The 22,527-nt window shown below is 46.1% G+C and overlaps 8 non-coding genes across 8 annotated transcripts; all 8 read right to left on the minus strand.

Moving 5' to 3' along the window:
- Window positions 1-2,568: 2,568 nt before the first annotated feature.
- Window positions 2,569-2,651, minus strand: trnal-uaa (transfer RNA leucine (anticodon UAA)). The gene has a single exon. It is a non-coding gene; the product is annotated as a tRNA-Leu (tRNA).
- Window positions 2,652-5,314: 2,663 nt separating this feature from the next.
- Window positions 5,315-5,397, minus strand: trnal-uaa (transfer RNA leucine (anticodon UAA)). Its single transcript has one exon. It is a non-coding gene; the product is annotated as a tRNA-Leu (tRNA).
- A 2,663-nt stretch (window positions 5,398-8,060) lies between these two features.
- trnal-uaa (transfer RNA leucine (anticodon UAA)) lies at window positions 8,061-8,143 on the minus strand. Its single transcript has one exon. It is a non-coding gene; the product is annotated as a tRNA-Leu (tRNA).
- Window positions 8,144-10,806: 2,663 nt separating this feature from the next.
- trnal-uaa (transfer RNA leucine (anticodon UAA)) lies at window positions 10,807-10,889 on the minus strand. Its single transcript has one exon. It is a non-coding gene; the product is annotated as a tRNA-Leu (tRNA).
- Window positions 10,890-13,552: 2,663 nt separating this feature from the next.
- On the minus strand, window positions 13,553-13,635 carry trnal-uaa (transfer RNA leucine (anticodon UAA)). Its single transcript has one exon. It is a non-coding gene; the product is annotated as a tRNA-Leu (tRNA).
- Window positions 13,636-16,298: 2,663 nt separating this feature from the next.
- Window positions 16,299-16,381, minus strand: trnal-uaa (transfer RNA leucine (anticodon UAA)). The gene has a single exon. It is a non-coding gene; the product is annotated as a tRNA-Leu (tRNA).
- A 2,663-nt stretch (window positions 16,382-19,044) lies between these two features.
- trnal-uaa (transfer RNA leucine (anticodon UAA)) lies at window positions 19,045-19,127 on the minus strand. Its single transcript has one exon. It is a non-coding gene; the product is annotated as a tRNA-Leu (tRNA).
- A 2,663-nt stretch (window positions 19,128-21,790) lies between these two features.
- trnal-uaa (transfer RNA leucine (anticodon UAA)) lies at window positions 21,791-21,873 on the minus strand. Its single transcript has one exon. It is a non-coding gene; the product is annotated as a tRNA-Leu (tRNA).
- Between the last annotated feature and the right edge of the window lie 654 nt (window positions 21,874-22,527).

A 22,527-nucleotide genomic window follows, 5' to 3' on the forward strand; every position in this document is an offset into this window, starting at 1 on the left:
TCTCCGACTCGCACAGCTGCTGGGATGTGCCCGGCTACAATGACAATTTCGCAGCAGATAATGATACCCATCAATCCAGACAAAAATCAATGGTAAGCTGAGTCGATCTTCTCAGACTCTTTTCAGCTCCAAATGCATCTGTGAGTGCGTGAGAACACACGATCGGTTATGATTTGGTCAAATTACCATGAGCTGCTTGACATGACTGCAATTTCGATTCTTGCATTGATAAATGATTTCACCCATTGCTCGAAACAGGACAACTTTCACGTTTACACGGAACATGAAACACACCGGACTACAGGGAAAATGCACAAAGCTGAGCAGCCCGTGTTCCAAATCATAACGTGCAGCATAGTTTCAGTCACTGTGTCTGTCTTGCAGAATAAGAGTCCCAAAGAATGTTCTCCACCCTAAAACCGGAGGTAGCATTACAATCCGAGAACGACAGATCACATTGCGAGGATGCTCTGACCTCGGAGCCAATTCGAGATGCCACTTTCCTTGCCTTTTTGCCTTAACCGTGCAATTCGCTGCAGAGATGTTCACACCTGGATATGAGCCACATGGATACCAACTGAGTTGGAAACCTGTGTGGGAATCGAAAGGAAGCAACACAATAAAGTTTGATAAATTCCATGGTGCTTTTAAGAAATGCAGTCTCTGTTCACCTCAATCTAAAAGGCAGTTTCTGAACATAGTCAGAGAACTCAAAAGGGAATTAGCTCACCCCACCCCACTCTCCGGAAGAGGTGCTAACTGCCCTTGAGTGCTTTTTGTTCTCGATGTGAAGAGCTCTCACGCCTGAGTCACCTTCACGTCTCTGGTTGCTGAGCGAATCACAAAGAAGGAATTTCACCAGAGCTGCTACTGCCTCACTTCCCCACTCGCCCTCCCCGTTTATATTTTCCTGCTCGTCAGTGATTTAAAGAAATCCAAATGGATGCGATGTCATTCTGTAGCCTCTCTGTCGATTCCTCCGTCTCACTTCCAACGTGGCTTAGATCTCGGGGCGCACCTTAATACTAGCGACGCTGTGAAAGCATAGGTCCAGAGGTTCCTCTGAGAGTGTAATTTCTTTCATTGCTGTTGCTGATTGAATGAGCCACTTCCGTGCGAACTGCTCCAAAACATGATTCAGGACCTCTGGTGCCAACTCTCGTACGTTGAATAACGACAGACAGCTTCCAAATGAGGTCTTTCAGAGACGACTTTGGGGGTACATTTGACAGACAGACTAGTTCAGGAATCCGTGGTGCGCTGTGATACCAGAGCATCAGCTTCTTCCCTGTCTTTGAACCGGGCAAACCTGCGCAAGGAATGCAAATGCGGTGCTGCTTTTCATGGAAGGATCAGAAGGCGGGAACTACACTCTCAAACAGAATGGCATATGATCAGAACCAGGTTGGAGAAAAACTTGACAATGCTTTGCACAGTAATTAAATGGAGTTGCATTACATTTCACTACGAGAGCAGATTTGTTCAAGCACTGAAAGTTGAAGCCATTCTACTTTTCACCTTTCTGTTTCCAATCGCTCGTTGTTTAATGGGACTTGTTTAATTTTGGCTATGTGCTGAGCATGGACGAGATACACCGAAGTATCTGTTTCCACGCGGTGTGCCCTAATAACGTTGTGTTGCTTAAACCGGCATTAAAGGATCACTCTTTAGCGGAGCTTGCCGTCGCAGTCTGCGGCACAATCATATAGCCTGTTCGACTGCTCACGGGAACGGTAGCATTGTGAATCGCTGCAGAAACGAACGACTTCCTTACTTTTGCTCCGACTGACCATACTCTGGGAAATTTTCCCAGATTCTCAGTTCAGGATTTTTGCAGCTGGAAGTTACCTCAGAAACCCTGTTAACTCGTAATTTATTGAGAGAATCGCAAAACGGAAAGCATTTAACACGGAACACAAACAAAACTGGCAAACCAAATGTATTTCCAGACACAGCGAGCATGAATGCTAAATGTGAGACAGTCCGGGGCATGAGCCATAATGTAATCTCACAACTAACAACAGGGCAATTCCAAACTACTCTTTCAAACATACAGGAGCCTGAGTGCACCACCACTTCCCGGACAATGCTGAAAAGAGAGAAAGAAAGAACATAATAAGAATGGGCCATAAAAAGTGAATTTCACCAATCACAGTCTCGGCTAGATTACCTTTCCCTTCCGATGTCTCCAGGACGGAGATGAAGGAAATGGGAGAAATTCAATAACATATGACATCGAAATTCATTGGAACGATTTTTTCATTGGCCAGAAAACCAAATAACGACGAGTCGAGTCACCGTAGTACTTTGTTTCACAACAGCGATGAAATAACAGTCTCCATTCGATTCCATTAAAATTCAACTCGCCTGGAACGTAAAGCAACAGAAGAGCTGCGGGAGGCGAACACGATCATGACAGCACAGACGCTTCGCCAAATTCGGCACTTTCACACACCACAATTAATTGCCCGGGAAGCAAACCCATTTCGCTTCTGTTTTAAACAGAAACGCAGCAGGGGTCGAAACAGCATTTCAACCAGCTGCGCGATTGGAGAAGGTCAGCAGAAATGGCAGCGGTGGGATTCGAACCCACGCCTCTGTCAGAGACTGGAGCTTAAATCCAGCGCCTTAGACCGCTCGGCCACACTACCAGCCAGCCACTCGCGCTGCCCATTTTCTTGCACTTCCAATTGTGCTCCTGCAAAACAACAGATGCAAAGTCACGTTAAAAGGGTTCCATGATCCCTCTCCGACTCGCACAGCTGCTGGGATGTGCCCGGCTACAATGACAATTTCGCAGCAGATAATGATACCCATCAATCCAGACAAAAATCAATGGTAAGCTGAGTCGATCTTCTCAGACTCTTTTCAGCTCCAAATGCATCTGTGAGTGCGTGAGAACACACGATCGGTTATGATTTGGTCAAATTACCATGAGCTGCTTGACATGACTGCAATTTCGATTCTTGCATTGATAAATGATTTCACCCATTGCTCGAAACAGGACAACTTTCACGTTTACACGGAACATGAAACACACCGGACTACAGGGAAAATGCACAAAGCTGAGCAGCCCGTGTTCCAAATCATAACGTGCAGCATAGTTTCAGTCACTGTGTCTGTCTTGCAGAATAAGAGTCCCAAAGAATGTTCTCCACCCTAAAACCGGAGGTAGCATTACAATCCGAGAACGACAGATCACATTGCGAGGATGCTCTGACCTCGGAGCCAATTCGAGATGCCACTTTCCTTGCCTTTTTGCCTTAACCGTGCAATTCGCTGCAGAGATGTTCACACCTGGATATGAGCCACATGGATACCAACTGAGTTGGAAACCTGTGTGGGAATCGAAAGGAAGCGACACAATAAAGTTTGATAAATTCCATGGTGCTTTTAAGAAATGCAGTCTCTGTTCACCTCAATCTAAAAAGCAGTTTCTGAACATAGTCAGAGAAGTCAAAAGGGAATTAGCTCACCCCACCCCACTCTCCGGAAGAGGTGCTAACTGCCCTTGAGTGCTTTTTGTTCTCGATGTGAAGAGCTCTCACGCCTGAGTCACCTTCACGTCTCTGGTTGCTGAGCGAATCACAAAGAAGGAATTTCACCAGAGCTGCTACTGCCTCACTTCCCCACTCGCCCTCCCCGTTTACATTTTCCTGCTCGTCAGTGATTTAAAGAAATCCAAATGGATGCGATGTCATTCTGTAGCCTCTCTGTCGATTCCTCCGTCTCACTTCCAACGTGGCTTAGATCTCGGGGCGCACCTTAATACTAGCGACGCTGTGAAAGCATAGGTCCAGAGGTTCCTCTGAGAGTGTAATTTCTTTCATTGCTGTTGCTGATTGAATGAGCCACTTCCGTGCGAACTGCTCCAAAACATGATTCAGGACCTCTGGTGCCAACTCTCGTACGTTGAATAACGACAGACAGCTTCCAAATGAGGTCTTTCAGAGACGACTTTGGGGGTACATTTGACAGACAGACTAGTTCAGGAATCCGTGGTGCGCTGTGATACCAGAGCATCAGCTTCTTCCCTGTCTTTGAACCGGGCAAACCTGCGCAAGGAATGCAAATGCGGTGCTGCTTTTCATGGAAGGATCAGAAGGCGGGAACTACACTCTCAAACAGAATGGCATATGATCAGAACCAGGTTGGAGAAAAACTTGACAATGCTTTGCACAGTAATTAAATGGAGTTGCATTACATTTCACTACGAGAGCAGATTTGTTCAGGCACTGAAAGTTGAAGCCATTCTACTTTTCACCTTTCTGTTTCCAATCGCTCGTTGTTTAATGGGACTTGTTTAATTTTGGCTATGTGCTGAGCATGGACGAGATACACCGAAGTATCTGTTTCCACGCGGTGTGCCCTAATAACGTTGTGTTGCTTACACCGGCATTAAAGGATCACTCTTTAGCGGAGCTTGCCGTCGCAGTCTGCGGCACAATCATATAGCCTGTTCGACTGCTCACGGGAACGGTAGCATTGTGAATCGCTGCAGAAACGAACGACTTCCTTACTTTTGCTCCGACTGACCATACTCTGGGAAATTTTCCCAGATTCTCAGTTCAGGATTTTTGCAGCTGGAAGTTACCTCAGAAACCCTGTTAACTCGTAATTTATTGAGAGAATCGCAAAACGGAAAGCATTTAACACGGAACACAAACAAAACTGGCAAACCAAATGTATTTCCAGACACAGCGAGCATGAATGCTAAATGTGAGACAGTCCGGGGCATGAGCCATAAAGTAATCTCACAACTAACAACAGGGCAATTCCAAACTACTCTTTCAAACATACAGGAGCCTGAGTGCACCACCACTTCCCGGACAATGCTGAAAAGAGAGAAAGAAAGAACATAATAAGAATGGGCCATAAAAAGTGAATTTCACCAATCACAGTCTCGGCTAGATTACCTTTCCCTTCCGATGTCTCCAGGACGGAGATGAAGGAAATGGGAGAAATTCAATAACATATGACACCGAAATTCATTGGAACGATTTTTTCATTGGCCAGAAAACCAAATAACGACGAGTCGAGTCACCGTAGTACTTTGTTTCACAACAGCGATGAAATAACAGTCTCCATTCGATTCCATTAAAATTCAACTCGCCTGGAACGTAAAGCAACAGAAGAGCTGCGGGAGGCGAACACGATCATGACAGCACAGACGCTTCGCTAAATTCGGCACTTTCACACACCACGATTAATTGCCCGGGAAGCAAACCCATTTCGCTTCTGTTTTAAACAGAAACGCAGCAGGGGTCGAAACAGCATTTCAACCAGCTGCGCGATTGGAGAAGGTCAGCAGAAATGGCAGCGGTGGGATTCGAACCCACGCCTCTGTCAGAGACTGGAGCTTAAATCCAGCGCCTTAGACCGCTCGGCCACACTACCAGCCAGCCACTAGCGCTGCCCATTTTCTTGCACTTCCAATTGTGCTCCTGCAAAACAACAGATGCAAAGTCACGTTAAAAGGGTTCCATGATCCCTCTCCGACTCGCACAGCTGCTGGGATGTGCCCGGCTACAATGACAATTTCGCAGCAGATAATGATACCCATCAATCCAGACAAAAATCAATGGTAAGCTGAGTCGATCTTCTCAGACTCTTTTCAGCTCCAAATGCATCTGTGAGTGCGTGAGAACACACGATCGGTTATGATTTGGTCAAATTACCATGAGCTGCTTGACATGACTGCAATTTCGATTCTTGCATTGATAAATGATTTCACCCATTGCTCGAAACAGGACAACTTTCACGTTTACACGGAACATGAAACACACCGGACTACAGGGAAAATGCACAAAGCTGAGCAGCCCGTGTTCCAAATCATAACGTGCAGCATAGTTTCAGTCACTGTGTCTGTCTTGCAGAATAAGAGTCCCAAAGAATGTTCTCCACCCTAAAACCGGAGGTAGCATTACAATCCGAGAACGACAGATCACATTGCGAGGATGCTCTGACCTCGGAGCCAATTCGAGATGCCACTTTCCTTGCCTTTTTGCCTTAACCGTGCAATTCGCTGCAGAGATGTTCACACCTGGATATGAGCCACATGGATACCAACTGAGTTGGAAACCTGTGTGGGAATCGAAAGGAAGCGACACAATAAAGTTTGATAAATTCCATGGTGCTTTTAAGAAATGCAGTCTCTGTTCACCTCAATCTAAAAGGCAGTTTCTGAACATAGTCAGAGAAGTCAAAAGGGAATTAGCTCACCCCACCCCACTCTCCGGAAGAGGTGCTAACTGCCCTTGAGTGCTTTTTGTTCTCGATGTGAAGAGCTCTCACGCCTGAGTCACCTTCACGTCTCTGGTTGCTGAGCGAATCACAAAGAAGGAATTTCACCAGAGCTGCTACTGCCTCACTTCCCCACTCGCCCTCCCCGTTTACATTTTCCTGCTCGTCAGTGATTTAAAGAAATCCAAATGGATGCGATGTCATTCTGTAGCCTCTCTGTCGATTCCTCCGTCTCACTTCCAACGTGGCTTAGATCTCGGGGCGCACCTTAATACTAGCGACGCTGTGAAAGCATAGGTCCAGAGGTTCCTCTGAGAGTGTAATTTCTTTCATTGCTGTTGCTGATTGAATGAGCCACTTCCGTGCGAACTGCTCCAAAACATGATTCAGGACCTCTGGTGCCAACTCTCGTACGTTGAATAACGACAGACAGCTTCCAAATGAGGTCTTTCAGAGACGACTTTGGGGGTACATTTGACAGACAGACTAGTTCAGGAATCCGTGGTGCGCTGTGATACCAGAGCATCAGCTTCTTCCCTGTCTTTGAACCGGGCAAACCTGCGCAAGGAATGCAAATGCGGTGCTGCTTTTCATGGAAGGATCAGAAGGCGGGAACTACACTCTCAAACAGAATGGCATATGATCAGAACCAGGTTGGAGAAAAACTTGACAATGCTTTGCACAGTAATTAAATGGAGTTGCATTACATTTCACTACGAGAGCAGATTTGTTCAAGCACTGAAAGTTGAAGCCATTCTACTTTTCACCTTTCTGTTTCCAATCGCTCGTTGTTTAATGGGACTTGTTTAATTTTGGCTATGTGCTGAGCATGGACGAGATACACCGAAGTATCTGTTTCCACGCGGTGTGCCCTAATAACGTTGTGTTGCTTAAACCGGCATTAAAGGATCACTCTTTAGCGGAGCTTGCCGTCGCAGTCTGCGGCACAATCATATAGCCTGTTCGACTGCTCACGGGAACGGTAGCATTGTGAATCGCTGCAGAAACGAACGACTTCCTTACTTTTGCTCCGACTGACCATACTCTGGGAAATTTTCCCAGATTCTCAGTTCAGGATTTTTGCAGCTGGAAGTTACCTCAGAAACCCTGTTAACTCGTAATTTATTGAGAGAATCGCAAAACGGAAAGCATTTAACACGGAACACAAACAAAACTGGCAAACCAAATGTATTTCCAGACACAGCGAGCATGAATGCTAAATGTGAGACAGTCCGGGGCATGAGCCATAATGTAATCTCACAACTAACAACAGGGCAATTCCAAACTACTCTTTCAAACATACAGGAGCCTGAGTGCACCACCACTTCCCGGACAATGCTGAAAAGAGAGAAAGAAAGAACATAATAAGAATGGGCCATAAAAAGTGAATTTCACCAATCACAGTCTCGGCTAGATTACCTTTCCCTTCCGATGTCTCCAGGACGGAGATGAAGGAAATGGGAGAAATTCAATAACATATGACATCGAAATTCATTGGAACGATTTTTTCATTGGCCAGAAAACCAAATAACGACGAGTCGAGTCACCGTAGTACTTTGTTTCACAACAGCGATGAAATAACAGTCTCCATTCGATTCCATTAAAATTCAACTCGCCTGGAACGTAAAGCAACAGAAGAGCTGCGGGAGGCGAACACGATCATGACAGCACAGACGCTTCGCCAAATTCGGCACTTTCACACACCACAATTAATTGCCCGGGAAGCAAACCCATTTCGCTTCTGTTTTAAACAGAAACGCAGCAGGGGTCGAAACAGCATTTCAACCAGCTGCGCGATTGGAGAAGGTCAGCAGAAATGGCAGCGGTGGGATTCGAACCCACGCCTCTGTCAGAGACTGGAGCTTAAATCCAGCGCCTTAGACCGCTCGGCCACACTACCAGCCAGCCACTAGCACTGCCCATTTTCTTGCACTTCCAATTGTGCTCCTGCAAAACAACAGATGCAAAGTCACGTTAAAAGGGTTCCATGATCCCTCTCCGACTCGCACAGCTGCTGGGATGTGCCCGGCTACAATGACAATTTCGCAGCAGATAATGATACCCATCAATCCAGACAAAAATCAATGGTAAGCTGAGTCGATCTTCTCAGACTCTTTTCAGCTCCAAATGCATCTGTGAGTGCGTGAGAACACACGATCGGTTATGATTTGGTCAAATTACCATGAGCTGCTTGACATGACTGCAATTTCGATTCTTGCATTGATAAATGATTTCACCCATTGCTCGAAACAGGACAACTTTCACGTTTACACGGAACATGAAACACACCGGACTACAGGGAAAATGCACAAAGCTGAGCAGCCCGTGTTCCAAATCATAACGTGCAGCATAGTTTCAGTCACTGTGTCTGTCTTGCAGAATAAGAGTCCCAAAGAATGTTCTCCACCCTAAAACCGGAGGTAGCATTACAATCCGAGAACGACAGATCACATTGCGAGGATGCTCTGACCTCGGAGCCAATTCGAGATGCCACTTTCCTTGCCTTTTTGCCTTAACCGTGCAATTCGCTGCAGAGATGTTCACACCTGGATATGAGCCACATGGATACCAACTGAGTTGGAAACCTGTGTGGGAATCGAAAGGAAGCGACACAATAAAGTTTGATAAATTCCATGGTGCTTTTAAGAAATGCAGTCTCTGTTCACCTCAATCTAAAAAGCAGTTTCTGAACATAGTCAGAGAAGTCAAAAGGGAATTAGCTCACCCCACCCCACTCTCCGGAAGAGGTGCTAACTGCCCTTGAGTGCTTTTTGTTCTCGATGTGAAGAGCTCTCACGCCTGAGTCACCTTCACGTCTCTGGTTGCTGAGCGAATCACAAAGAAGGAATTTCACCAGAGCTGCTACTGCCTCACTTCCCCACTCGCCCTCCCCGTTTACATTTTCCTGCTCGTCAGTGATTTAAAGAAATCCAAATGGATGCGATGTCATTCTGTAGCCTCTCTGTCGATTCCTCCGTCTCACTTCCAACGTGGCTTAGATCTCGGGGCGCACCTTAATACTAGCGACGCTGTGAAAGCATAGGTCCAGAGGTTCCTCTGAGAGTGTAATTTCTTTCATTGCTGTTGCTGATTGAATGAGCCACTTCCGTGCGAACTGCTCCAAAACATGATTCAGGACCTCTGGTGCCAACTCTCGTACGTTGAATAACAACAGACAGCTTCCAAATGAGGTCTTTCAGAGACGACTTTGGGGGTACATTTGACAGACAGACTAGTTCAGGAATCCGTGGTGCGCTGTGATACCAGAGCATCAGCTTCTTCCCTGTCTTTGAACCGGGCAAACCTGCGCAAGGAATGCAAATGCGGTGCTGCTTTTCATGGAAGGATCAGAAGGCGGGAACTACACTCTCAAACAGAATGGCATATGATCAGAACCAGGTTGGAGAAAAACTTGACAATGCTTTGCACAGTAATTAAATGGAGTTGCATTACATTTCACTACGAGAGCAGATTTGTTCAAGCACTGAAAGTTGAAGCCATTCTACTTTTCACCTTTCTGTTTCCAATCGCTCGTTGTTTAATGGGACTTGTTTAATTTTGGCTATGTGCTGAGCATGGACGAGATACACCGAAGTATCTGTTTCCACGCGGTGTGCCCTAATAACGTTGTGTTGCTTACACCGGCATTAAAGGATCACTCTTTAGCGGAGCTTGCCGTCGCAGTCTGCGGCACAATCATATAGCCTGTTCGACTGCTCACGGGAACGGTAGCATTGTGAATCGCTGCAGAAACGAACGACTTCCTTACTTTTGCTCCGACTGACCATACTCTGGGAAATTTTCCCAGATTCTCAGTTCAGGATTTTTGCAGCTGGAAGTTACCTCAGAAACCCTGTTCAGTCGTAATTTATTGAGAGAATCGCAAAACGGAAAGCATTTAACACGGAACACAAACAAAACTGGCAAACCAAATGTATTTCCAGACACAGCGAGCATGAATGCTAAATGTGAGACAGTCCGGGGCATGAGCCATAATGTAATCTCACAACTAACAACAGGGCAATTCCAAACTACTCTTTCAAACATACAGGAGCCTGAGTGCACCACCACTTCCCGGACAATGCTGAAAAGAGAGAAAGAAAGAACATAATAAGAATGGGCCATAAAAAGTGAATTTCACCAATCACAGTCTCGGCTAGATTACCTTTCCCTTCCGATGTCTCCAGGACGGAGATGAAGGAAATGGGAGAAATTCAATAACATATGACATCGAAATTCATTGGAACGATTTTTTCATTGGCCAGAAAACCAAATAACGACGAGTCGAGTCACCGTAGTACTTTGTTTCACAACAGCGATGAAATAACAGTCTCCATTCGGTTCCATTAAAATTCAACTCGCCTGGAACGTAAAGCAACAGAAGAGCTGCGGGAGGCGAACACGATCATGACAGCACAGACGCTTCGCTAAATTCGGCACTTTCACACACCACAATTAATTGCCCGGGAAGCAAACCCATTTCGCTTCTGTTTTAAACAGAAACGCAGCAGGGGTCGAAACAGCATTTCAACCAGCTGCGCGATTGGAGAAGGTCAGCAGAAATGGCAGCTGTGGGATTCGAACCCACGCCTCTGTCAGAGACTGGAGTTTAAATCCAGCGCCTTAGACCGCTCGGCCACACTACCAGCCAGCCACTAGCGCTGCCCATTTTCTTGCACTTCCAATTGTGCTCCTGCAAAACAACAGATGCAAAGTCACGTTAAAAGGGTTCCATGATCCCTCTCCGACTCGCACAGCTGCTGGGATGTGCCCGGCTACAATGACAATTTCGCAGCAGATAATGATACCCATCAATCCAGACAAAAATCAATGGTAAGCTGAGTCGATCTTCTCAGACTCTTTTCAGCTCCAAATGCATCTGTGAGTGCGTGAGAACACACGATCGGTTATGATTTGGTCAAATTACCATGAGCTGCTTGACATGACTGCAATTTCGATTCTTGCATTGATAAATGATTTCACCCATTGCTCGAAACAGGACAACTTTCACGTTTACACGGAACATGAAACACACCGGACTACAGGGAAAATGCACAAAGCTGAGCAGCCCGTGTTCCAAATCATAACGTGCAGCATAGTTTCAGTCACTGTGTCTGTCTTGCAGAATAAGAGTCCCAAAGAATGTTCTCCACCCTAAAACCGGAGGTAGCATTACAATCCGAGAACGACAGATCACATTGCGAGGATGCTCTGACCTCGGAGCCAATTCGAGATGCCACTTTCCTTGCCTTTTTGCCTTAACCGTGCAATTCGCTGCAGAGATGTTCACACCTGGATATGAGCCACATGGATACCAACTGAGTTGGAAACCTGTGTGGGAATCGAAAGGAAGCAACACAATAAAGTTTGATAAATTCCATGGTGCTTTTAAGAAATGCAGTCTCTGTTCACCTCAATCTAAAAGGCAGTTTCTGAACATAGTCAGAGAAGTCAAAAGGGAATTAGCTCACCCCACCCCACTCTCCGGAAGAGGTGCTAACTGCCCTTGAGTGCTTTTTGTTCTCGATGTGAAGAGCTCTCACGCCTGAGTCACCTTCACGTCTCTGGTTGCTGAGCGAATCACAAAGAAGGAATTTCACCAGAGCTGCTACTGCCTCACTTCCCCACTCGCCCTCCCCGTTTACATTTTCCTGCTCGTCAGTGATTTAAAGAAATCCAAATGGATGCGATGTCATTCTGTAGCCTCTCTGTCGATTCCTCCGTCTCACTTCCAACGTGGCTTAGATCTCGGGGCGCACCTTAATACTAGCGACGCTGTGAAAGCATAGGTCCAGAGGTTCCTCTGAGAGTGTAATTTCTTTCATTGCTGTTGCTGATTGAATGAGCCACTTCCGTGCGAACTGCTCCAAAACATGATTCAGGACCTCTGGTGCCAACTCTCGTACGTTGAATAACGACAGACAGCTTCCAAATGAGGTCTTTCAGAGACGACTTTGGGGGTACATTTGACAGACAGACTAGTTCAGGAATCCGTGGTGCGCTGTGATACCAGAGCATCAGCTTCTTCCCTGTCTTTGAACCGGGCAAACCTGCGCAAGGAATGCAAATGCGGTGCTGCTTTTCATGGAAGGATCAGAAGGCGGGAACTACACTCTCAAACAGAATGGCATATGATCAGAACCAGGTTGGAGAAAAACTTGACAATGCTTTGCACAGTAATTAAATGGAGTTGCATTACATTTCACTACGAGAGCAGATTTGTTCAAGCACTGAAAGTTGAAGCCATTCTACTTTTCACCTTTCTGTTTCCAATCGCTCGTTGTTTAATGGGACTTGTTTAATTTTGGCTATGTGCTGAGCATGGACGAGATACACCGAAGTATCTGTTTCCACGCGGTGTGCCCTAATAACGTTGTGTTGCTTACACCGGCATTAAAGGATCACTCTTTAGCGGAGCTTGCCGTCGCAGTCTGCGGCACAATCATATAGCCTGTTCGACTGCTCACGGGAACGGTAGCATTGTGAATCGCTGCAGAAACGAACGACTTCCTTACTTTTGCTCCGACTGACCATACTCTGGGAAATTTTCCCAGATTCTCAGTTCAGGATTTTTGCAGCTGGAAGTTACCTCAGAAACCCTGTTCAGTCGTAATTTATTGAGAGAATCGCAAAACGGAAAGCATTTAACACGGAACACAAACAAAACTGGCAAACCAAATGTATTTCCAGACACAGCGAGCATGAATGCTAAATGTGAGACAGTCCGGGGCATGAGCCATAATGTAATCTCACAACTAACAACAGGGCAATTCCAAACTACTCTTTCAAACATACAGGAGCCTGAGTGCACCACCACTTCCCGGACAATGCTGAAAAGAGAGAAAGAAAGAACATAATAAGAATGGGCCATAAAAAGTGAATTTCACCAATCACAGTCTCGGCTAGATTACCTTTCCCTTCCGATGTCTCCAGGACGGAGATGAAGGAAATGGGAGAAATTCAATAACATATGACATCGAAATTCATTGGAACGATTTTTTCATTGGCCAGAAAACCAAATAACGACGAGTCGAGTCACCGTAGTACTTTGTTTCACAACAGCGATGAAATAACAGTCTCCATTCGATTCCATTAAAATTCAACTCGCCTGGAACGTAAAGCAACAGAAGAGCTGCGGGAGGCGAACACGATCATGACAGCACAGACGCTTCGCCAAATTCGGCACTTTCACACACCACAATTAATTGCCCGGGAAGCAAACCCATTTCGCTTCTGTTTTAAACAGAAACGCAGCAGGGGTCGAAACAGCATTTCAACCAGCTGCGCGATTGGAGAAGGTCAGCAGAAATGGCAGCGGTGGGATTCGAACCCACGCCTCTGTCAGAGACTGGAGCTTAAATCCAGCGCCTTAGACCGCTCGGCCACACTACCAGCCAGCCACTCGCGCTGCCCATTTTCTTGCACTTCCAATTGTGCTCCTGCAAAACAACAGATGCAAAGTCACGTTAAAAGGGTTCCATGATCCCTCTCCGACTCGCACAGCTGCTGGGATGTGCCCGGCTACAATGACAATTTCGCAGCAGATAATGATACCCATCAATCCAGACAAAAATCAATGGTAAGCTGAGTCGATCTTCTCAGACTCTTTTCAGCTCCAAATGCATCTGTGAGTGCGTGAGAACACACGATCGGTTATGATTTGGTCAAATTACCATGAGCTGCTTGACATGACTGCAATTTCGATTCTTGCATTGATAAATGATTTCACCCATTGCTCGAAACAGGACAACTTTCACGTTTACACGGAACATGAAACACACCGGACTACAGGGAAAATGCACAAAGCTGAGCAGCCCGTGTTCCAAATCATAACGTGCAGCATAGTTTCAGTCACTGTGTCTGTCTTGCAGAATAAGAGTCCCAAAGAATGTTCTCCACCCTAAAACCGGAGGTAGCATTACAATCCGAGAACGACAGATCACATTGCGAGGATGCTCTGACCTCGGAGCCAATTCGAGATGCCACTTTCCTTGCCTTTTTGCCTTAACCGTGCAATTCGCTGCAGAGATGTTCACACCTGGATATGAGCCACATGGATACCAACTGAGTTGGAAACCTGTGTGGGAATCGAAAGGAAGCGACACAATAAAGTTTGATAAATTCCATGGTGCTTTTAAGAAATGCAGTCTCTGTTCACCTCAATCTAAAAAGCAGTTTCTGAACATAGTCAGAGAAGTCAAAAGGGAATTAGCTCACCCCACCCCACTCTCCGGAAGAGGTGCTAACTGCCCTTGAGTGCTTTTTGTTCTCGATGTGAAGAGCTCTCACGCCTGAGTCACCTTCACGTCTCTGGTTGCTGAGCGAATCACAAAGAAGGAATTTCACCAGAGCTGCTACTGCCTCACTTCCCCACTCGCCCTCCCCGTTTACATTTTCCTGCTCGTCAGTGATTTAAAGAAATCCAAATGGATGCGATGTCATTCTGTAGCCTCTCTGTCGATTCCTCCGTCTCACTTCCAACGTGGCTTAGATCTCGGGGCGCACCTTAATACTAGCGACGCTGTGAAAGCATAGGTCCAGAGGTTCCTCTGAGAGTGTAATTTCTTTCATTGCTGTTGCTGATTGAATGAGCCACTTCCGTGCGAACTGCTCCAAAACATGATTCAGGACCTCTGGTGCCAACTCTCGTACGTTGAATAACGACAGACAGCTTCCAAATGAGGTCTTTCAGAGACGACTTTGGGGGTACATTTGACAGACAGACTAGTTCAGGAATCCGTGGTGCGCTGTGATACCAGAGCATCAGCTTCTTCCCTGTCTTTGAACCGGGCAAACCTGCGCAAGGAATGCAAATGCGGTGCTGCTTTTCATGGAAGGATCAGAAGGCGGGAACTACACTCTCAAACAGAATGGCATATGATCAGAACCAGGTTGGAGAAAAACTTGACAATGCTTTGCACAGTAATTAAATGGAGTTGCATTACATTTCACTACGAGAGCAGATTTGTTCAGGCACTGAAAGTTGAAGCCATTCTACTTTTCACCTTTCTGTTTCCAATCGCTCGTTGTTTAATGGGACTTGTTTAATTTTGGCTATGTGCTGAGCATGGACGAGATACACCGAAGTATCTGTTTCCACGCGGTGTGCCCTAATAACGTTGTGTTGCTTACACCGGCATTAAAGGATCACTCTTTAGCGGAGCTTGCCGTCGCAGTCTGCGGCACAATCATATAGCCTGTTCGACTGCTCACGGGAACGGTAGCATTGTGAATCGCTGCAGAAACGAACGACTTCCTTACTTTTGCTCCGACTGACCATACTCTGGGAAATTTTCCCAGATTCTCAGTTCAGGATTTTTGCAGCTGGAAGTTACCTCAGAAACCCTGTTAACTCGTAATTTATTGAGAGAATCGCAAAACGGAAAGCATTTAACACGGAACACAAACAAAACTGGCAAACCAAATGTATTTCCAGACACAGCGAGCATGAATGCTAAATGTGAGACAGTCCGGGGCATGAGCCATAAAGTAATCTCACAACTAACAACAGGGCAATTCCAAACTACTCTTTCAAACATACAGGAGCCTGAGTGCACCACCACTTCCCGGACAATGCTGAAAAGAGAGAAAGAAAGAACATAATAAGAATGGGCCATAAAAAGTGAATTTCACCAATCACAGTCTCGGCTAGATTACCTTTCCCTTCCGATGTCTCCAGGACGGAGATGAAGGAAATGGGAGAAATTCAATAACATATGACATCGAAATTCATTGGAACGATTTTTTCATTGGCCAGAAAACCAAATAACGACGAGTCGAGTCACCGTAGTACTTTGTTTCACAACAGCGATGAAATAACAGTCTCCATTCGATTCCATTAAAATTCAACTCGCCTGGAACGTAAAGCAACAGAAGAGCTGCGGGAGGCGAACACGATCATGACAGCACAGACGCTTCGCTAAATTCGGCACTTTCACACACCACGATTAATTGCCCGGGAAGCAAACCCATTTCGCTTCTGTTTTAAACAGAAACGCAGCAGGGGTCGAAACAGCATTTCAACCAGCTGCGCGATTGGAGAAGGTCAGCAGAAATGGCAGCGGTGGGATTCGAACCCACGCCTCTGTCAGAGACTGGAGCTTAAATCCAGCGCCTTAGACCGCTCGGCCACACTACCAGCCAGCCACTAGCGCTGCCCATTTTCTTGCACTTCCAATTGTGCTCCTGCAAAACAACAGATGCAAAGTCACGTTAAAAGGGTTCCATGATCCCTCTCCGACTCGCACAGCTGCTGGGATGTGCCCGGCTACAATGACAATTTCGCAGCAGATAATGATACCCATCAATCCAGACAAAAATCAATGGTAAGCTGAGTCGATCTTCTCAGACTCTTTTCAGCTCCAAATGCATCTGTGAGTGCGTGAGAACACACGATCGGTTATGATTTGGTCAAATTACCATGAGCTGCTTGACATGACTGCAATTTCGATTCTTGCATTGATAAATGATTTCACCCATTGCTCGAAACAGGACAACTTTCACGTTTACACGGAACATGAAACACACCGGACTACAGGGAAAATGCACAAAGCTGAGCAGCCCGTGTTCCAAATCATAACGTGCAGCATAGTTTCAGTCACTGTGTCTGTCTTGCAGAATAAGAGTCCCAAAGAATGTTCTCCACCCTAAAACCGGAGGTAGCATTACAATCCGAGAACGACAGATCACATTGCGAGGATGCTCTGACCTCGGAGCCAATTCGAGATGCCACTTTCCTTGCCTTTTTGCCTTAACCGTGCAATTCGCTGCAGAGATGTTCACACCTGGATATGAGCCACATGGATACCAACTGAGTTGGAAACCTGTGTGGGAATCGAAAGGAAGCGACACAATAAAGTTTGATAAATTCCATGGTGCTTTTAAGAAATGCAGTCTCTGTTCACCTCAATCTAAAAGGCAGTTTCTGAACATAGTCAGAGAAGTCAAAAGGGAATTAGCTCACCCCACCCCACTCTCCGGAAGAGGTGCTAACTGCCCTTGAGTGCTTTTTGTTCTCGATGTGAAGAGCTCTCACGCCTGAGTCACCTTCACGTCTCTGGTTGCTGAGCGAATCACAAAGAAGGAATTTCACCAGAGCTGCTACTGCCTCACTTCCCCACTCGCCCTCCCCGTTTACATTTTCCTGCTCGTCAGTGATTTAAAGAAATCCAAATGGATGCGATGTCATTCTGTAGCCTCTCTGTCGATTCCTCCGTCTCACTTCCAACGTGGCTTAGATCTCGGGGCGCACCTTAATACTAGCGACGCTGTGAAAGCATAGGTCCAGAGGTTCCTCTGAGAGTGTAATTTCTTTCATTGCTGTTGCTGATTGAATGAGCCACTTCCGTGCGAACTGCTCCAAAACATGATTCAGGACCTCTGGTGCCAACTCTCGTACGTTGAATAACGACAGACAGCTTCCAAATGAGGTCTTTCAGAGACGACTTTGGGGGTACATTTGACAGACAGACTAGTTCAGGAATCCGTGGTGCGCTGTGATACCAGAGCATCAGCTTCTTCCCTGTCTTTGAACCGGGCAAACCTGCGCAAGGAATGCAAATGCGGTGCTGCTTTTCATGGAAGGATCAGAAGGCGGGAACTACACTCTCAAACAGAATGGCATATGATCAGAACCAGGTTGGAGAAAAACTTGACAATGCTTTGCACAGTAATTAAATGGAGTTGCATTACATTTCACTACGAGAGCAGATTTGTTCAAGCACTGAAAGTTGAAGCCATTCTACTTTTCACCTTTCTGTTTCCAATCGCTCGTTGTTTAATGGGACTTGTTTAATTTTGGCTATGTGCTGAGCATGGACGAGATACACCGAAGTATCTGTTTCCACGCGGTGTGCCCTAATAACGTTGTGTTGCTTAAACCGGCATTAAAGGATCACTCTTTAGCGGAGCTTGCCGTCGCAGTCTGCGGCACAATCATATAGCCTGTTCGACTGCTCACGGGAACGGTAGCATTGTGAATCGCTGCAGAAACGAACGACTTCCTTACTTTTGCTCCGACTGACCATACTCTGGGAAATTTTCCCAGATTCTCAGTTCAGGATTTTTGCAGCTGGAAGTTACCTCAGAAACCCTGTTAACTCGTAATTTATTGAGAGAATCGCAAAACGGAAAGCATTTAACACGGAACACAAACAAAACTGGCAAACCAAATGTATTTCCAGACACAGCGAGCATGAATGCTAAATGTGAGACAGTCCGGGGCATGAGCCATAATGTAATCTCACAACTAACAACAGGGCAATTCCAAACTACTCTTTCAAACATACAGGAGCCTGAGTGCACCACCACTTCCCGGACAATGCTGAAAAGAGAGAAAGAAAGAACATAATAAGAATGGGCCATAAAAAGTGAATTTCACCAATCACAGTCTCGGCTAGATTACCTTTCCCTTCCGATGTCTCCAGGACGGAGATGAAGGAAATGGGAGAAATTCAATAACATATGACATCGAAATTCATTGGAACGATTTTTTCATTGGCCAGAAAACCAAATAACGACGAGTCGAGTCACCGTAGTACTTTGTTTCACAACAGCGATGAAATAACAGTCTCCATTCGATTCCATTAAAATTCAACTCGCCTGGAACGTAAAGCAACAGAAGAGCTGCGGGAGGCGAACACGATCATGACAGCACAGACGCTTCGCCAAATTCGGCACTTTCACACACCACAATTAATTGCCCGGGAAGCAAACCCATTTCGCTTCTGTTTTAAACAGAAACGCAGCAGGGGTCGAAACAGCATTTCAACCAGCTGCGCGATTGGAGAAGGTCAGCAGAAATGGCAGCGGTGGGATTCGAACCCACGCCTCTGTCAGAGACTGGAGCTTAAATCCAGCGCCTTAGACCGCTCGGCCACACTACCAGCCAGCCACTAGCACTGCCCATTTTCTTGCACTTCCAATTGTGCTCCTGCAAAACAACAGATGCAAAGTCACGTTAAAAGGGTTCCATGATCCCTCTCCGACTCGCACAGCTGCTGGGATGTGCCCGGCTACAATGACAATTTCGCAGCAGATAATGATACCCATCAATCCAGACAAAAATCAATGGTAAGCTGAGTCGATCTTCTCAGACTCTTTTCAGCTCCAAATGCATCTGTGAGTGCGTGAGAACACACGATCGGTTATGATTTGGTCAAATTACCATGAGCTGCTTGACATGACTGCAATTTCGATTCTTGCATTGATAAATGATTTCACCCATTGCTCGAAACAGGACAACTTTCACGTTTACACGGAACATGAAACACACCGGACTACAGGGAAAATGCACAAAGCTGAGCAGCCCGTGTTCCAAATCATAACGTGCAGCATAGTTTCAGTCACTGTGTCTGTCTTGCAGAATAAGAGTCCCAAAGAATGTTCTCCACCCTAAAACCGGAGGTAGCATTACAATCCGAGAACGACAGATCACATTGCGAGGATGCTCTGACCTCGGAGCCAATTCGAGATGCCACTTTCCTTGCCTTTTTGCCTTAACCGTGCAATTCGCTGCAGAGATGTTCACACCTGGATATGAGCCACATGGATACCAACTGAGTTGGAAACCTGTGTGGGAATCGAAAGGAAGCGACACAATAAAGTTTGATAAATTCCATGGTGCTTTTAAGAAATGCAGTCTCTGTTCACCTCAATCTAAAAAGCAGTTTCTGAACATAGTCAGAGAAGTCAAAAGGGAATTAGCTCACCCCACCCCACTCTCCGGAAGAGGTGCTAACTGCCCTTGAGTGCTTTTTGTTCTCGATGTGAAGAGCTCTCACGCCTGAGTCACCTTCACGTCTCTGGTTGCTGAGCGAATCACAAAGAAGGAATTTCACCAGAGCTGCTACTGCCTCACTTCCCCACTCGCCCTCCCCGTTTACATTTTCCTGCTCGTCAGTGATTTAAAGAAATCCAAATGGATGCGATGTCATTCTGTAGCCTCTCTGTCGATTCCTCCGTCTCACTTCCAACGTGGCTTAGATCTCGGGGCGCACCTTAATACTAGCGACGCTGTGAAAGCATAGGTCCAGAGGTTCCTCTGAGAGTGTAATTTCTTTCATTGCTGTTGCTGATTGAATGAGCCACTTCCGTGCGAACTGCTCCAAAACATGATTCAGGACCTCTGGTGCCAACTCTCGTACGTTGAATAACAACAGACAGCTTCCAAATGAGGTCTTTCAGAGACGACTTTGGGGGTACATTTGACAGACAGACTAGTTCAGGAATCCGTGGTGCGCTGTGATACCAGAGCATCAGCTTCTTCCCTGTCTTTGAACCGGGCAAACCTGCGCAAGGAATGCAAATGCGGTGCTGCTTTTCATGGAAGGATCAGAAGGCGGGAACTACACTCTCAAACAGAATGGCATATGATCAGAACCAGGTTGGAGAAAAACTTGACAATGCTTTGCACAGTAATTAAATGGAGTTGCATTACATTTCACTACGAGAGCAGATTTGTTCAAGCACTGAAAGTTGAAGCCATTCTACTTTTCACCTTTCTGTTTCCAATCGCTCGTTGTTTAATGGGACTTGTTTAATTTTGGCTATGTGCTGAGCATGGACGAGATACACCGAAGTATCTGTTTCCACGCGGTGTGCCCTAATAACGTTGTGTTGCTTACACCGGCATTAAAGGATCACTCTTTAGCGGAGCTTGCCGTCGCAGTCTGCGGCACAATCATATAGCCTGTTCGACTGCTCACGGGAACGGTAGCATTGTGAATCGCTGCAGAAACGAACGACTTCCTTACTTTTGCTCCGACTGACCATACTCTGGGAAATTTTCCCAGATTCTCAGTTCAGGATTTTTGCAGCTGGAAGTTACCTCAGAAACCCTGTTCAGTCGTAATTTATTGAGAGAATCGCAAAACGGAAAGCATTTAACACGGAACACAAACAAAACTGGCAAACCAAATGTATTTCCAGACACAGCGAGCATGAATGCTAAATGTGAGACAGTCCGGGGCATGAGCCATAATGTAATCTCACAACTAACAACAGGGCAATTCCAAACTACTCTTTCAAACATACAGGAGCCTGAGTGCACCACCACTTCCCGGACAATGCTGAAAAGAGAGAAAGAAAGAACATAATAAGAATGGGCCATAAAAAGTGAATTTCACCAATCACAGTCTCGGCTAGATTACCTTTCCCTTCCGATGTCTCCAGGACGGAGATGAAGGAAATGGGAGAAATTCAATAACATATGACATCGAAATTCATTGGAACGATTTTTTCATTGGCCAGAAAACCAAATAACGACGAGTCGAGTCACCGTAGTACTTTGTTTCACAACAGCGATGAAATAACAGTCTCCATTCGGTTCCATTAAAATTCAACTCGCCTGGAACGTAAAGCAACAGAAGAGCTGCGGGAGGCGAACACGATCATGACAGCACAGACGCTTCGCTAAATTCGGCACTTTCACACACCACAATTAATTGCCCGGGAAGCAAACCCATTTCGCTTCTGTTTTAAACAGAAACGCAGCAGGGGTCGAAACAGCATTTCAACCAGCTGCGCGATTGGAGAAGGTCAGCAGAAATGGCAGCTGTGGGATTCGAACCCACGCCTCTGTCAGAGACTGGAGTTTAAATCCAGCGCCTTAGACCGCTCGGCCACACTACCAGCCAGCCACTAGCGCTGCCCATTTTCTTGCACTTCCAATTGTGCTCCTGCAATACAACAGATGCAAAGTCACGTTAAAAGGGTTCCATGATCCCTCTCCGACTCGCACAGCTGCTGGGATGTGCCCGGCTACAATGACAATTTCGCAGCAGATAATGATACCCATCAATCCAGACAAAAATCAATGGTAAGCTGAGTCGATCTTCTCAGACTCTTTTCAGCTCCAAATGCATCTGTGAGTGCGTGAGAACACACGATCGGTTATGATTTGGTCAAATTACCATGAGCTGCTTGACATGACTGCAATTTCGATTCTTGCATTGATAAATGATTTCACCCATTGCTCGAAACAGGACAACTTTCACGTTTACACGGAACATGAAACACACCGGACTACAGGGAAAATGCACAAAGCTGAGCAGCCCGTGTTCCAAATCATAACGTGCAGCATAGTTTCAGTCACTGTGTCTGTCTTGCAGAATAAGAGTCCCAAAGAATGTTCTCCACCCTAAAACCGGAGGTAGCATTACAATCCGAGAACGACAGATCACATTGCGAGGATGCTCTGACCTCGGAGCCAATTCGAGATGCCACTTTCCTTGCCTTTTTGCCTTAACCGTGCAATTCGCTGCAGAGATGTTCACACCTGGATAT

This window comes from Chiloscyllium punctatum, chromosome 41 (assembly GCF_047496795.1).
Source record: "Chiloscyllium punctatum isolate Juve2018m chromosome 41, sChiPun1.3, whole genome shotgun sequence".
Classification (NCBI taxonomy): Eukaryota; Metazoa; Chordata; class Chondrichthyes; order Orectolobiformes; family Hemiscylliidae; genus Chiloscyllium; species Chiloscyllium punctatum.